Below are 16,414 nucleotides of genomic sequence, written 5' to 3'. Positions count from 1 at the left end.
GATCCCTGAACTATTTGACCCATTTCACACAGTTACAGAGGGATCTAATCAAAGAGTTGGGAGATACCCTCCAGGGTACTACAGATGCTGCTGTCTCAGAGAAAGTTACAGCACATCTCAATACCCTTACATCTATTGTAAACTCATCCATGAGGCTGATCTCATACGCAGCCGAAGGGTCGAGTAGGGCAGCGGCTTCAGCGATTGCTCTTCGTAGACAATCCTGGATGCGCTTATGTTCCTTTGTGGAAGCCTTCAAGTCTTCCTTTACTAACGCCCCATTTGATGGTGCCACTCTCTTTGGCCCCAAAGTAAAGGAGACCCTTACCCGGTGTGAGCAAGAGGGAAAGACTCTGTCTGCTGTCAGAGTCCGTTTTTCCACCCCATCCAGACTGTACCCCAAAGGGCAACGTGGTGGAAAAATGTGGTTTCGAAAACCCCAAGGCTCTTTCCCAGGCACACAGGGTGATGCCCCCTCTAGAGGCAGAGGAGGGCAGAGGTGGAAGACGCCGCCCTGGCGGCAGAGGGGTCCACAAAACCAAGGTGACAGGGATACACTCCCGGAAACCTTTCCAGCACTCCTGAGAGGAGGCCCGACTGTCCTGCTCTGGAGGCAGTCGGGGTCGCTTAGCTTTATACCCTCAGGCCTGGCAAAGTCTTACATCAGACAATTGGGTAAAAGCATTGTTACCAGAGGTTACAGAATTCCCTTCCTATTGCCCCCATTCCAGAAAAGACTCCCAGATGTACCGCCCATCTGCGAGGCCCTGCAGCTATAGAAATTTCAAAGCTGCTAGAAAAGAGTCATCCAACCAGTCCCAGCGACCAAAGAGGATTCGAACTTACTCAAGGTTCTTTTAGTTCCAAAAAAGACAGGGGACTGGAGGCCAATTCTGGACCTAAGCAAACTCAATACCTTCATCAAGAAAGAAAAGTTCCGGATGGTCACGCTTCAATCGATCCTTCCATTCTTACAGAAGGATGACTGGATGTGCTCAATAGATCTAAAGGACGCATACTACCACATCAAAATGGCCAGGGCGTCCAGGGATCACTTGCGCTTCCAGCTGGGAGCCAGTCACTTTCAGTTTCAAGCCCTGCCCTTTGGTCTGACCTCAGCCCCCAGGGTTTTCACCAAATGTATGGCAGTGGTAGCGTTTCACTTGAGACGCCTGGGATTCCAGATGTTTCCGTATCTGGACGACTGGCTCCTTTCTGCCACCACCGAGCGTCGACTGATTCAGGCCAGGGATTACACACTACAACTCTGTGTTCATCTCGGAATTTCCGTAAATTTCGAAATATCTTTACTACAGCCATCACAGCATATCTCATTCATAGGAGCAGAATTGGATACACGTTGCTTAATCCTAAGGCTTCCTCCAGAAAGGATAGCCTCCCTACAAAACCATATATCTCTTCTTCTATTATCCAGAAAATCCCCAGCAAAACTGGTTCTGAAGGTTTTGGGTCTCATGGCAGCTTCTCTCATTGCGATACCCTTGGGAAGACTGCACATGAGAGTTCTTCAATGGCTACTGTTTGCACAATGGTCGTCCCAACAGTTACCCCTGATGCACGAAATTCACATCACAAACATATGCAAATCACACCTGGCTTGGTGGCTTCAGACTTGCAATCTTTCCAGCGGAAGACCATTTGTGCTACCCACGCCGACAGCTACGGTGACCACGGACGCTTCCCTGATAGGGTGGGGGGGCATCTTTCAGGGACAGACAGTCCAAGGCGAATGGTCCAATTTGGAGTACAATCTGCACATCAATGTTCTAGAGTTGAGGGCAGTGTTTCTAGCGTTGCAACACTTTGCTCCCCTTCTTCCTCTAGGGACAATTGCAGTTCAGTCGGACAACATGTCTGTAGTCTGGTACATAAACAAACAAGGGGGAACCAAGTCTTATCAACTATGCAGAGAGGCCATGAGAATCTGGCAATGGGCGGAGTCCACGGGCTGCTTTCTGATAGCAACGCACATCCCGGGGTCATCCAACATCATAGCGGACAGGTTGAGCAGAGCCATCCTGTTACCTCATGAGTGGTCCCTCAAACAATCAATTGCGAAGGAAATTTTTCGCAAGTGGGGCCAGCCTTCCTGCGATCTGTTTGCATCTCCAATGAACGCCAAATGCAGAAGCTATTTTGCCCTATTACCCCCTCCAGGGGAAGTCCCCAGGGACACTCTGGTTCACGATTGGCCCCCGGGTCTCCTGTACGCTTTTCCTCCTGTTCCCCTGATTGCAAAATTTCTACAGAAAGCCAACAACCTGCAAAGGACAATTATCCTCATTGCCCCATTCTGGCCTCATCAAACATGGTTTCCCTTTCTTCTGGCACACCGAATTCGGGATCCCTGGATCCTGGACCCGGAGCCGGATCTACTGACCCACTCGTCAGGGGCTCCCCACCCGTCGCTACACTCCCTCAGACTAGCAGCTTGGCTGCTCCGCTTCCCTTCTTAGCCAGGTCTGATCTTCTATCCCCTGCAGTTCAAAATATCCTGGTGGCTTCTCATAAAGCTTCCACTACAAAGATTTACACTAGTAAATGGAAGCGTTTTGTGCACTGGGCAAATACACAACAATTGGACCCCGTGATAGCTCCTCTAAATAGGGTCTTGGAGTTTTTAACCGAACTGTTCCACCAAGGAGCTTCTCCTGCCACTTTGAGAGTGCAATTGGCTGCCATTTCAAACTTTCATGTGGAAGAAAGTGGGGCTCCTATTATGGCTCACAGACTTTGTAAGGCCTTTCTAAAAGGATCTTTCCATATTAGACCACCAGTTAGAAGCCCTACATCACCTTGGAACTTGAACCTTCTTTTATCTCAGCTGATGCTACCACCTTTTGAACCAGCCTCTTCCTGTCCTTTGAAATTTTTGTCATGGAAGACCCTCTTTTTGGTGGCTATTACATCATCCAGACGGGTATCGGAGCTTCAAGCTCTTTCCGTTAAACACCCTTATTTGATCTTTCACCCTGATAGAGTATCTCTTCGCACTAATCCATCCTTTCTTCCCAAAGTTTGCTCCGTTAATAATATTAATCAGTCCATTGAGCTCCCCACCTTTTTCAAAAACCACTCCAATAAGTTGGAATATATGTTACACAAGTTAGATGTTCATAGACAACTCAGATTTTACTTGGATAGAACAAAAGATCACAGAAAAACAGACCAGCTCTTTATAGCCTTTGCAGACAGCAAGAAGGGTATGGCAGTTACGAAACTAACCCTTTCCAAATGGCTGTCCGATTGTATTATTTTTGTTTATACTGCCTTGGAGCAAACTTTACCTGGCAGGCCCAAAGGGCACTCTACAAGATCAGTATCTACATCCCTGGCTCATGCAGCCCGCCTACCGTTAGACACTATTTGTGCGGCTGCCACTTGGTCTAAACCACATACATTCATTACTCATTACAAAGTAGACAGGATTTCTAGGGACAGGGCAACCGTTGGTTCCACTGTGCTCAGGAACATTCTCCCGTGAGTTCCTCAGGAACATGGAGCTAGGGACGCTACCCAGGTGTAAGAACAAACGGCGAGATTGAACACTCTCACATATAGAAGTTATGTTCTTACCATAACGTTCCATGTGGAGTGTTCATCTCGCCTTTGTTCTTACATTCCCACCCTCCCACCCTCAGGAAGAACGTCCAGTTTAGGTGTCTGGTTTGGTTCTCCTGCTTCTGCCTTAAGCAGTTGTTGTGGATATATTTTTCAGCTATGTTTGTTCTTGTTTGGCATGAATGTGTTATATTCTCTCTGTTGACTTCTGGTTTGCTTGCAAACTAGATCTGAGGTAAAGGCAGAGGGGGATTGTGGGAGTTAGGTTGGTCTCGAGCTTCTTCTCGATGCAGAGCTTTGCCAAGCGGCCGACACGGAGCCGAGGATCGGCTCCGAACCCAGGTGTAAGAACAAAGGCGAGATGAACACTCCACATGGAACGTTATGGTAAGGACATAACTTCTATTTCAGAAATTATGCCTCAAAGATGATACTGGATACTGACATTGATGCCACAAGAGTAACGACTGCAGTGTTGCAATTTAAAAGTGATGCAATAAGGATGACATGAAAAAGGATATTAGTATGTGACCAAAATGATAAGTACAATACAGTTGCACTATCACACTATCAGCACAGGCAAAACAACAATAGATAAGTCATGGAAAGCACAAGACTAGTAAGCACGAAGTGAGTACTTCCAAGATGGCTGCACACTGATCACAGCTTAATTCAGTTCTCCCAGAGTGAACATAAAAACTGAGACAAAGGAGCCAGAGAAATTGCCATTTTAGGTAAAATTCAGTTACTGGCCTGGTTGCCAGCAAAAGAGATATTTAGAGAACCTGAAAGAAAATTAAACAGGAAAGGTGAAGAGAAAACACTGGCTGGGAGGAATCCTGCAGCACTTCAGCAAAAAGAAGTTCAAGCTTTAGGTTTGGTACAAAGGATGGCTTCCAGTAATGTAGAGAAAAAATAAATGTACTCATAGGTAATTAAAATAAATGAAACACTGAAGAAACCATATCAACTCTAATAACAAATAGCTGGAAAAATAGAAGCTTTAGCTAGCTCTTCAAATAAACTCATAAACCTGCAAAAATCAGGGGTTGAAATGAAAAAGCTGGCTGAGTATGAACTTTCTCAAGGAGATCTGCTTCAAAAAATAGTAGTTAGGTTTTTGCTGAGCATGCTGTCTTCTAAGATTTTCTGTTGTACCAGAGAAAGCAAAAGCAGAGGTCACAGACTATTAATTTTATGAAAGCACAAGTAACTGGGCTGATGTTCCACAGCAAGATTAATTAAAAGGACACATTGAGTGTATGTTTCATCCTGAAAAAATAGTGGCAAAATGGAAACATTTTAAACATGGAGACAGCCGAGTGTTTGTGTAATATAATTGTTCACTGTACACCAGGCAGAAGAGAAGTCCATTTATCCCACTAGTCAAGGATTGTCAAGAGGCAGGTGTGAGATTTAAGCTGCTGTGTTCTGAATATTTTTTTTCCTGGAGGATCAGTCATTTTGGATGTAGAACAGGCTACGGAGGAAATAAAGTTTTATGCAACAAAAAAATGAGGCAGCAAGCAGAAGATGATTCTGCTTCTCATTCTTCTGACAATAAAGCTCATAATGAAACTTTGCCCTTGAAACCTTTCCCATTTTTCCCACAGGAAAATGCTTGAGAGAGAGGAAAAAAAGCCTAGAAGTTGACTAGGAAAATCATGAGTACAATGGATTTTTCCATTGATTCACTGGTTGAACTGGCTGAGGACATTTGATTACCAGGAAAGTCTGACTGGGTAGGTGCCCTTTATAACAGAACCCTGGGAAGAAAAGCTCCAAAGTATTACAAAAACATTTTAAGAACAACAAATTTACAGTCTTCAAAAATAATACAAAAACATCTCCAGTTTAAATTATACCAAATTAGACAATGTGAAAACTTTGGTTAAGAATAGATGCAACTTATACGACAATGATTTAATATTTAGAGAAATTTTAGCCAGTTTTTAGAGAAGTTAAAGGTAGATTAGTATAGTACAAAAAGGAAATGCAATAAGAAGTGAGAGAAAAAAAAAAGTTATGGCATATTTAGAAAGATAGTCAGGCAAAAGAAATTAAAGTAAGAAAGTGGGTGAAGAAGGGAGAGTAAGGAGGTGTAAGATATGGATAGGTACTTATTCATATTTGGGGATATAGTTTATCCAGAGGTTGATAAAAAAAACAAAAAAAAACAGATTTTGGCTAGGATGTCTTACAGAATGGTTTCAAAGGACTGGAGGGGAGAGGTTATTGGCCTGATGGATACATTAAGGAGTTCCAGGCCTTAGCAACATGATACGAGAACAGGCGGGTCCCTATCAGCATCTCGAATTTGATATTGTCGCATCAAGAATGCCGAAAGGGCAGAATGTCGAATGGGTAAATGGAAATCTCTGTAAGGGGAGATTTCCATTTACCTCAATGTAGTACTGTCTCGAAGTTGGTATATTTAAGTAGCGGGAGGTATAGGGGGTGCAGGGGGGCTTGCCCCCTGCCTACGCCCTTTAGTTTTTTTTGGGGGGATTTTTATCTGCATTCAAAAATGTAATAGGTTGATCATTTCAGTTCGGCATTTAGTGATTCGACCTATTACATTTTCGAAATGCTGATACAGACCCGAACAGACCATGCCCAGCAGATTTGATAGGTTTCTGGACATAGAGGAGTCTTTGGTTACTGGAACTTAATGACTGACTGCGAGCATAGTTGTATAGAAAGGTATTTAGTAATGGGCAAGCAAATGGATGCTGGACAGTTTAAAGGTGGTAAGAAGCTGTGCATATGTTAATTCATGGGGTAGTTCCAACCAATTCAGGCTATTTAGTACTATATATAGTGATAGTTTTTTTTTTGAAAAGGGTATTTGCAACAAATTTAGCCATTTTATTATAGTATTGTTCATGTTTTGTCTTTTGTAATGCCTGGTTTTGTAAGTATGGCAGTGCCATAACGTACTAAGGGGAGGAAGTAAGTAGTGTCAAGTGTAGTTTTAGTTGCTTTTCGGAGAGACCCTTTGTCTCTAAAGCATCCCTAGTTTTTGATACGTTTTTATGCAATTTTGTATATGCAGGTCAAGTGTAAGATTATCATCCCTAATAATTTGTTATAAGAATGGACTTCAATGTTTGTATTGTTAAGAGAGAGAATAAGAAAGGAATTTGGGGAAAAAATATTTTGGGGGGGGGGTTGAGCATGATTTGTGAGTTATAAGTCATGTTTCAGTGTTCCTGAGTAATATTTTGGAGATGTGCCATGTTGTCAGATATGCATGTGTGGAGTCATCTGTGTATTGTGTTAGGGAGGCCTGTTGTGTGGATGTGTGGAGTGTGTGTGTGTGAGAATGTTAAAGGGGAGGGAACCAGGAATAGAGCCTTGTGGTACACCAGTGGTGACTGGGAGATATGGAGAAATTGTAGAGTGCCACTTTACTGACTGATACCTGTTGGACAGGTAGCTTAAATTAGTGAGGACATTTGAAGTAGAAGTTTGCTGTGATAAACTATGCTGAAGGCTTTAGACATGTCTAGAAATAAAAAGGAGAGTAATTTGCCATTATCTCTAGCTTTACTGAAAGTATATATGAAGGTTAGAAGTGCAGTGTTAGTATTATGAGAGAGAGAGAGCAAGAAATCTGGGCAAAGCAATAAACAATGGAGGGGACAAAGGCCCAAAAATAGGGACAAGTTTTAAATATTGTTCTTACAAACTTAGAAAGTTGATAGAATAACAGGTTTGCATTAGCATGAATTTTCCGAAGGGTCTGAAGTCTGAATCTCAAATGTTATGTCACTATTTTCTGATTTCAGTCCTCAGTGATTTTCTTATGATTTGCTAGAAAACCACAATTTTATGAGAAACAGACCAAAATATAAGCATTCTGTGAAAATCTATGCAGTTGAGAGGTCTGCACGTGGGCACATATCCAAACAGTTACTAACATTTAGAGTCTTAGCATATATATTCAAAGTGGCATGAAATGTGTTGAAATTTTGATGCCAATCTGCTGATTTCTGTCTAGATTTTATCAGTCATTTTATTTTTCTGTTAAGGAACTGAACAGTAATTACAGTTTCAGCAGGGATCAGGAAATGTAGTAGAACAAAAATAACAGTTGTAGTCATTGTGGCAACAATTAGACATGAATGGTGAACTTGGTGGTATCAGAGTGGATTTTCAAAAATGTTCAGGCATGAATTTGTTTTGCAATGAATAGCTCACTGCTGCACACCAAACACACTCAATAAAGGTTGCTGTTATAGTTTAGCTCCCATGAGTGGCTCTTGGTCACCTGACTCAGGCAAAATGTCCACATCTGATGTCCTGACAGTATTAGTCATCAGTTCTGCTCCTAGTCTCTCTGTTTTTTCTTCTGGTATGAGAGGAAACCGGGTTGCTATTAGACAAAGCAGCAGAGGGTAGGTTGAAAGAAATAAGCTGTCTTCACTCATTTGGGACTGCTTTTCAATGTTGGTGATATGGATCCATGTTGGAGACCCTTTGAGTCTAACGGCTGTAGCTGTAATGAAGAGGGTCTGGGTCTTTCTATTGAGGTTGGAGGGTGTGTCATCTGGAGAAGAAATGAACACCCGATCTCCTGGGTTAACATCATGTGTTGCATCAGGATCAGGCTGGAGCTGGACAGAGATACCGTGTTGAATGAAGATGCTGTAGAACAGAAATAAGTTGTTCACAATAAGTAAGCATTGTTTCATCAACTACCTGCAGATCAAGATTTGAAGGGAGAGGTGTGGCTAGCATCCTCATAGGGCATCCCATGAGAATTTCATGAGGGGAAAACTTTCTAGGTGCAATGATTCCACTGCAGATAGTAAATAAAACTAAAGGTAAGGCTTCTGGACATTTTAGACCCATTTCTGCAGTACATTTTGTTAACTTGGTTTTCAAAGTTTGATTAATTCTTTCTACCATGCCAGAAAACTGAGGTCTGTGTGGACAGATACTGCATCTTAATATTTAGAACTTTACAAATTTGTTGAATAATCTGACTCATAAAATGAATACCTCTATCTGACTTAATACAACATGGTACCTAGAAATGGGGTATAAATGCCTACAAAATCTTCTTGGCCACTGAGGCTACATTGTTTTTGATACATATGGGTATGGTTCTACCCAACCAAAGAAAAAATCAGTCAAAACTAGTACATATTTAAATGTTGCACACATTGGTAACTCTATGAAGTCAAGAAGGTACCCACAGCGTTTTAATATCCTGTATGGGAGCAGTCACAGATTTAGAAACATTAAATTGAAGACATATATTAAATGTTTGTTCAAGATTCTGCACAACCTCTGAAGCACAAGGGGCATACCAGTCGGTCAAAATCTGTCTTATTAAAGCATTTTCTCCCAGATGGGAAGGCACATGGTAAGCCTGTGCCAATTGTGGTAAAAGTGTTCATGATGCTACTAACCTTCCATCTGGATGGCGCCACAGTGAGTCCAGGAACAACAGTAGCCTTCACAGATCCACCTTTCCCTTTCAGAGTTGCCAGTTTGGTTCTGAAAAGATAATTCCTGCAAAGTTATAGGTATATTTTCAACTTGAAGAGGCTGCAAAAAAAAGCATGAACAGGATTTTACAAAGCAGACTGCCTTGCCGATCTATCAGCAAAGGTATTTCCTACTGATTCAAATGAAGTGTCTGACCTATTGGCAGCAGATTTAACAACAGCTATTTCCTTTGGGAGAAGCAGGGCATCTAATAACTTATTTACACAAACTGCATTTTTTTATTTTTTCCCTGCAGAGGTCAAATAACTTCTTTCTCTCCAAAGATTTCCAAAATCATGAACCACTCCACAAGCATATCTGGAATCAGTGTACACTGTAACAGTCTTTCCCTGTGCTAGCTTGCAAGCTTCAGTAATAGCTACTTGCTCTGAAACATTTCCTCGCAATTGTCCAGTCAGTAATACTTGATCAATACTACAGAGCACAAAAGCGTTTATCAGTTGTCCGTCTTCCCTTCTGATGTATGATCCATTGACAAAACAAAATTAAATCAGGGTTCTTCAGAGGAGTATCTTGGAGATCAGGTCTAGGAGGACGCAGATTGTGAACAACAAAAACACAATCATGAAGTTCACCTTCATCAGCAGTAGAGATAAGGGAGGCTGGATTCAAGGAGGGGAGGTTAATAATTTGCAAAGATGGATTATTAATTAGAGCTAGCTCATATTTGGAAAGTCTAGAGGCAGAAATAGATTGTGTTTTAGTCTTTAATAACAGAGCATTAACATCATGTGGAACTGTAACAAAAGTAGCATGACCCAGGGTAATGGTGCTGCCATATCATCTAACTAGGTAGTTGTGGCTATAGCTGTAAGGCAGGGGGAAAGTGTGGCTGCTGTTGGATCGAGATTTGTACTGTGATAAACAACTGGTTTAAAGCCATCATTTCTTTTCTGTGATAATAATCCTAATGCTACCTTGTTGTATTCACAACAGAAAAGAAAGAAAACTTTTGAATAGTCTGGCAGTCCTAATGCTGCATGATTTGAAAGAAGTGAGTTTAACTGAGTAAAAGCTTGTTCATGGCATGGTTGCCATGGAAGGGGCTTGAGGATGTCCTTTTTCAATAGTACTAGCAAAGGTTTAATTATTTCTGCATAGCTGGATATCCACTGTCTACAATATCCTGCTAAACCAAGAAATGCGCCAAGTTGTTTTAGAGTAGTAGGTCTCAGTGCTGTCTGTATAGCTGCAATGTGAGAGGGCAAAATATGTCATGCATTTTCAGAGATTAGATGTCCTAAATACTGGATTTGTGGTTGCCAAATCTGAAGCTTAGATCAGTTTACTTTAAATCCTAACTCAGTTTATTTAACAAGGAAACCGTATCAGTCTGGCAGCGAAAGAATTAGATGCTATGAGAAGATCGTCTACTTACTTTACTAAGGCAGACCCGTAAGTTAAAAGTATTTTATCTAACTGCTTTTCATTTCCCTTGAAAATAAGTTGGGTGATTCTACATATCCTTGTGGTAACAGTGTCGGTATGTATCGCTGTCCTCTTTATGTAAACACAAACAAATACTGACTATCAGGGTGTATTAGAATAGAAAGGAAAGCTGAGAAAGTATCAATAATTGAAAATGTGGTAGTGGAAGGGGGAACTGAGTTAAGAATAGTTACTGGGTTAGGTACTACAGGAAAAACAGGCACAACTACTGCATTCACAGCTCTCAAGTCTTGGACAAATCTATAAGTGCCTTTGTCAGGTTTTTTTACTGGTAAATTCTAGTAGGAATAATTATGCCTTGTTGCAGCAATGCTAAAATAACTGGTTCAATTCCTACTTCTGCTCCTGCAGAAAGAGGATATTGTGTTACAATGGGCAGAGTTCATGAGGTTTTAAAGTAATTTGTACTTGTGTAGCATCTCTAATAGGGTTGCCAACTATCCAGAATTCTTCCGGACTGTCCAGAATTAAGGGATACTGTCTGAAAGAACGGAAAATGCCTGTGTTGCCCGGAAAAAATGGTGCACTGTGCACATTTTCTTTTAGTTTAAAAAAATTACATTTTTTTTTTTTTTTAGGGGCGTTCTTCTTTAAGAATGCCCTTTGCGTCCGGGTGCAGAAGGCGAAAACAGTGTCTTTGCGACTGTTGTTTACATCTGTCTACTGTCTACTGTCTTCTGCACGTGTGGAATTTGAATGATAAAGATGACGTTTGGACTGTATGCTGAAAAGCCCCAGGCAAAGCACGAGTCCGGCTGGTGTTTGCTCTGAGTTTTCTCTAATCCAACTGCGGCACATGCAAGTTCTGCTTTTTTTTTTCTCCCCCCTCAGCTTTAACCTTTAACTGAGGTAAGACTCCTCTGTTCAAACTTAAGCATACTTGTTGTATATTGCTCTAGAAGGCTGTGGGTGTGGGCTCTACTCCCATAGCATATAGATGGATTGCTCAAGCTCATACTGTGTTGCATTTTAATGGGGCCAGGTACTGCAGTCCTGAGTATGTCCTCCTATGATGCCTAGTAGTAACTATGAACCTGTTTTCAGTTTGCCATCCATTTCCTATTGCAATATTACCGGCGGCTTACCATTTTTTAACGTAACATAGGCAATCGATTCTTCAAAGGCAGCATGCATTGATTTGTAGATGAAACACTGAAATGTAAAATTGTTTGCTAGCAGCGACTTTCCATTAGTTGCAGATCTCTTTAATGTGGAATTATTTAGATGATGTTTTACTCCTGCAGAGATGGTGCATATTGACTGATATTGGTGGATTTTAATGACAGAAGTATGAGTGGCCATTTATGGTTGAAATGTTCTGAATTGGGCAGTTTTGTCATTATTGGTTCATGTGTTTTGTTTCAGTGCTTATTGGCAAAATGTTTACAACTATAAATTTAACACACAGACTAACAAGTGTCATCGCATCATCACTGTCAAAAATAATAAGGCTTGTTGAGGGCAATGTGTTTGTGTGTGTATCTAAAAGCTGCAAGTTGAATGTTAGCCATATGTTTTTCATTCGCTTATCAATGAGAAATAAGAAGTGTACAAAAAAGTATCTACCATTTTTTGAGGGGTAGTTAATATATGAAAAGAGCACCTATAGCATTACTTCTGCCTGATTACTGACTGGCTTGTTGGGCAGCAGTGTCTGTCAAAGAGCAATATGGCTATCTTATTTATGTGAAGACTTCACTGTCACATCTGATGTACCCTCTCTAAAGGGGCATGCATAGTCATCTGGGACAGTATGTATGTGGGTGTTTTGTACTCAAGTACCCTATTAGAACTCTCTGGATTTTTAGCGTGAATTGGTTTAAGGGAACTAACATATGGCCATTTTCATATGGTTAACATAGTCAACTTTTTAGAGGATTTTGTAGCCACAGCCTGGCAATATACCCAGTTTTTACTTGGGGGGTAGGTGACCATTACTCACAAGGCAGTACAAAAGTCATATTCATAATATATATGTGCACTAAGTTCTTATTAGACCAGAAGTAAAAAAAAAAAATTTTCTTTCACCGTTCAAGACAACATTTCTGTTACTGCATTCAGGGTGTGTATGAGAGCACTGGACTCCATCTACCAATGCAAACATTGTTCTGACGTACTTTAGAGCTGAAATGCATTCAAATACTTGGAGGTGGAATGGCATTAATAAGTCTCACCAAAATTCTATCTGAATTCCCTGATTTTGTTTTTATTGTAAACTTCTTTAAAAGACCTGTCAGAAGGCCGCAGTATCAGTTTTCTAGCTGTGAGTATTTAACATCTGCACACAAGGCCAGGTGAGAGTAATGTTCAAAATATATTTGCAAAAAGTCCTTATTATTCCAGGAGTACATTTTATATCATCATTCAAGAGTATATCGTTACTCTTACTAGTAAATCCAGTTTTTCAGAAAGCTTGTGCTGCTTATTTACAGACCTCATAAGAGGAATATAGATCTGCACAGTACAAAGTATGTTTTTCCTGCAAGTCATTTCTACCAAGTATGTAATGGTTCAGGTGATGGGCAGCCTAACAAAAAGTGCTTTTAATATCTATGTTCATATTACAGCCTGAACATGTATCTTATCTCTATCACTAGGCTGCAGCTTATTCAGGTCTCTCAGTTGTGTGCCTCTGGGAATTTTAGTTAGTTTTTGCAAAGATGCACTCTGTGTTAAACATTTCTGCCTGGATTAATTGCCTTATTCCAAATTGTAAATGATGATATTATGACTGGCTTACTCAAACCTACAATTTACTGAGGAAGGCTTCATAAACCTCTTTCAGCAGCAGACCATGATATAGGCTAAAGTAATGAATGGTTTCAAATGCCATGCTGTGCTAATCTCATCAATGATGCTACTGGATAATACAGCAACCAGGTTCAGCGCTACCTTTACTTGCATTTTTTTGCATGGAATTTCTATGGTGCTGTCATTGTTAATTCATCTTGTACTGACACTGTACAGCTTCTTATCAGTTATAGGCTTCTGTTATGGTAGCAAATAGTTTAAAAATGCTATGCTTTTTAAACCAGTAAGTGCTCCTCTTGCCCTCTGTCCCTTCCCACCCTTCAGCAGCTTCTGGCACCCATATTAACTCCTTCCTTACACTGGGGCAGTTCCATATAACTTGACATTATTATGATTAGAGCAATTTTGCTATTTAAGTATATCAGTAATATGCCAGTTTTGTTTCATTACAGATTCTACATGAGCATGAACATACCAGTCTTAAAGCTGTGATGGCTACTAATTCATGTCTGCTAGCTGTTATTATGTATTAAAATTTAATACAATCAGGAAGGTGAATCAAAGAACTTTTGCATGGCTTTAAAAATCTGTGCAAGGGGCCTATGATTTGAAAAAAAACAAAGGTAAACTTAATCCACCACTGGCCAGATGCATTTTCTTTGAATGTAGGTTTCAATGCTGTTTCAGTGAATGTGAGTTTTAAAGGTAAAGAAGTATTAAAGCTATGTCTGTTTATGAGAGACTGTATTGCTTGTTTAGCAAATGTCTATTAGTCAAGTAAATCCTCAGAGAGAAGGAACAACCAAAGCGACATATAACGTACACTAACACGCCAAAAAAGAAAACTCCAAGATAAAAAAACAAAATGAACACTGTGTTTATTCAAGAGGTAAGCGCTTTCACAAAAATTGCTTCATCAGACCTTCAATACACAGAGTAACAACAAGGTCTATATATATCAGTTCAAATTCAAACAGTCCAATCAAAATCAACAAGTAATAAAGACACATCATCACATAAACTTACAAACTTTACCTCATTGCAAATAGCTCATAGCAAAGAATATATATATATATATATATATATATGTATATATGTATATATAACAAAAAATAATTATATATATAAAACAGGACATATACCTCAATATTCCTCTATATTTCTATACTAAACTCAAACACTAACCTACTGTAACTAACTTAAATAAGATAAAAATAAAAAATAAAAAATAAAAATAATACTTTGATAAACAATATATAAAACAATCTTTAAAACACTAAAAATGCATTAACTAGTACCGAGCATAAAGAAAATAATTGGATGATTCGACTTAGAGGTAATAGGGGTAGGGGACTCAATGAACGTGCTGCTATTAAGCCCCTACTAAGAAAAAGGAGGATCCCTAAATAATTTTAAATAGTACTAGTTAATGTATTTTTAGTGTTTTAAAGATTGTTTTATATATTGTTTATCAAAGTATTATTTTTATTTTTATCTTATTTAAGTTAGTTACAGTAGGTTAGTGTTTGAGTTTAGTATAGAAATATAGAGGAATATTGAGGTATATATATATATATATATATATATATATATATATATATATATATGTCTTGTTTTATATATATAATACTTTTTTGTTATATATACATACATACATATATATATATATATATATATATATATATATATATATATATATATATTCTTTGCTATGTCCTATTTGCAGTGGGGTAAAGTTTGAAAGTTTATGTGATGATGTGTCTTTATTGCTTGTTGATTTTGATTGGACTGTTTGAATTTGTACTGATATATATATATAGACCTTGTTGTTATTCTGTGTATTGAAGGTCTGATGAAGCAATGTTTGTGAAAGCGCTTACCTCTTGAATAAACACAGTGTTCGTTTTGTTTTTTTTATCTTGGAGTTTTCATTTTTGGCGTGTTAGTGTACGTTATATGTTGCAGAATATTGTACATTGTAACATTGTACATTGTAACTTATAGAGAAGATCCCTGCCTAAAAGATTAAGAGGTGCAGAGGTCTGTCAATGGTCCCAAATGAATGGGAACTGAAACTGTCTTGAGGTAGTCTAAAGAGACTCCTGACACTCCAACTCCTCACACTGAGTTGCAGGACAAAGGGAGATTATTAGCTGTGGAAGCATATAACATTGATCTAGTCGCTCCAGATTCTATTAGAAAGGGAATATTGCTGTCTTCAACTTTCATGTTAATGAATGATCCTTTCTTGTGTACAGGTATGAAAGGAAATAAAAAACTCCAGCTATACTGTGTCGCATATTGTCTACTCAGAGGCGATCTCTGCTTAACATACAAGGCCATGTCAAACCCAGAGTTGTTGGACATGCTACACTTAAAGAAATCCCAATCCCTCAGAGCCACACGCTCCAGGGATCTAAACCTTGTCATCACAATAAACAAAACATGCTGGAGGGATAGGTTTCTGACCCAGAGACTCCCCAGACTCTGGAATAGATTGCCCATACATGTCAAGCAGAGTGCCTCTTTGGCCCTCTTCAAAAGGAATCTTGATGATTGGATGGGAGAAAGGAAATTCACCCCAGGGATCATGTCGGTCGCCCTGCTAGACAGGGGTCCAGGGAAGTAAATAGTGTGGGAAGAAATAGCCAGGGAATTGTTATGGCTAGGCTTGTATAGGCCCTAGGGCTGATAGCCTAGTACCAACCTATGAACCTATGAAATAGCTGTGATTCTTGTTCATGGCTGTCCTATTTATCTTGTTGCTAGGCTGGTGGCTGCCAAGGAGTGTTCCACATAGGTTGTTGCCTCACATTTTGGTGGACATTTTGCAGACCTCGTAGTAGCAGCTGATTATCAAATGGATTTTTAGATTGCACTGGCACATCTACTGGCTGCAGAAAAGGACAATTGTCTGGCCAATGACCATTTTGGCTGCAATTAAAACATGTAATTGAATTTGATCCCTGTTCCTGTCCTTGTGAATCTGGGATATTATAAAAATATTGAAGAAATGGTCCTTGATTCTGTGAATATCTAAATCTGTTACTTCCCCCCGTTCCTCCTCTATTTTTCCTCTATTTCTGGTAAATTGTTAGAGCTGTAAGTTTAA

This window comes from Protopterus annectens, chromosome 2.part0 (assembly GCF_019279795.1).
Source record: "Protopterus annectens isolate FY-2018-M chromosome 2.part0, PAN1.0, whole genome shotgun sequence".
Taxonomy (NCBI): Eukaryota; Metazoa; Chordata; order Ceratodontiformes; family Protopteridae; genus Protopterus; species Protopterus annectens.
This window is presented reverse-complemented; position numbering follows the sequence as displayed.